The sequence below is a fragment of the Pteropus vampyrus genome, unplaced genomic scaffold (assembly GCF_000151845.1).
Source record: "Pteropus vampyrus isolate Shadow unplaced genomic scaffold, Pvam_2.0 Scaffold521, whole genome shotgun sequence".
In the NCBI taxonomy this organism is placed as follows: domain Eukaryota; kingdom Metazoa; phylum Chordata; class Mammalia; order Chiroptera; family Pteropodidae; genus Pteropus; species Pteropus vampyrus.
Genome location: NW_011889302.1, coordinates 99,800 through 100,888, shown reverse-complemented (window position 1 = coordinate 100,888; position 1,089 = coordinate 99,800). Strand labels below are relative to the sequence as shown.

General features: G+C 50.3%; 1 protein-coding gene across 3 annotated transcripts in view; it reads left to right on the top strand.

Annotated features, from left to right (window-relative positions):
• The window catches only part of XG (Xg blood group), a 17,236-nt gene that overhangs the window by 12,692 nt on the left and 3,455 nt on the right, over positions 1-1,089 (top strand). The window lies entirely within an intron of this gene.

The following is a 1,089-nucleotide window of genomic DNA, read 5'->3' as shown; positions in this document are numbered from 1 at the left end:
TCCAGGCGTTACTATTTTTAAGAGGAGTGAAAAATAGTTACAAATAGAGAAAAAACAGTTACTTGTTATCTGAGATTTTTAAAAAAATTCCATGCGTTTTTTTGTTTTAATTTGCAAGCGTAGTATATTCATTTAGCCTGGCAGTAGTTAAAAGTGTAGGAAGCCAGCGAGTTTGTCATAGGCGTGGGGACCTGGGGCTCGATAACACGTCGTGTGGAATGAGCGGCTCGATGACCGACGTCAGCACCGATGATACGTGAGTTTCGGGACAAAAAGGAGTTTAGTTTTCCCTGTGTTTCCCTCTGGGGTCACCAGCCACCAGCATGCAGGCAGCTCTACCACGTTCTTGCCATGACAGAGGCTTCTGGGAATAAAAATGACACTTGTATGTGTGTCTGCGTACGTTCATATATGTGTGTGCGCACGTGTGCGTGTGTGCATATGTGTGCATGCATGTCTCTGTATGTGCGTGTGTGCATGCATGTCTGTGTGCGCATGTGTGTGCATGCATGTCTGTGTCTGTGTGTGCATGCATGTCTCTCTGTGTGTGCATGCATGTCTGTGCGTGCGCATGTCTGTGCGTGCATGTCTGCGCGTGTGTGCATGCATGTGCGTGCAAGTGCGTGCATGCATGTGTGTGCGTGTGCATGCATGTCTGTGTGCGTGCATGTGTGTGCGTGTGTGCATGTGTGTGCATGCATGTCTGTGTGCGCATGTGTGTGCATATGTCTCTGTGTGTGCGTGCATGTGTGTGTGCATGTCTCTGCGTGCGCGTGTGCATGCATGTCTGTGTGTGCGTGTGTGTGCATGCATGTCTGTGTGCGTGCATGTGTGTGCATGCGTGTGTGTGCACGTGTGTGTGCTCTTTAGGTTCTGACATGCATCTTCCAGTGATTTTTAGCCGGAGGCGGGCGAGGCACAGCACTGTCCATTTGTAAACTGTAAAGCCGACGGTCATGGGGACGAGTGTGCTTTACAGGCTGCTTCTAACGGGAAGATGGTTTTCTCATCTAAACACGGTGTCTCCTTCCCCGCAGGTCTGTACCCGAAGCTGAAACCCCATCAGCCCGAGCCCGGAAACCCCGACAG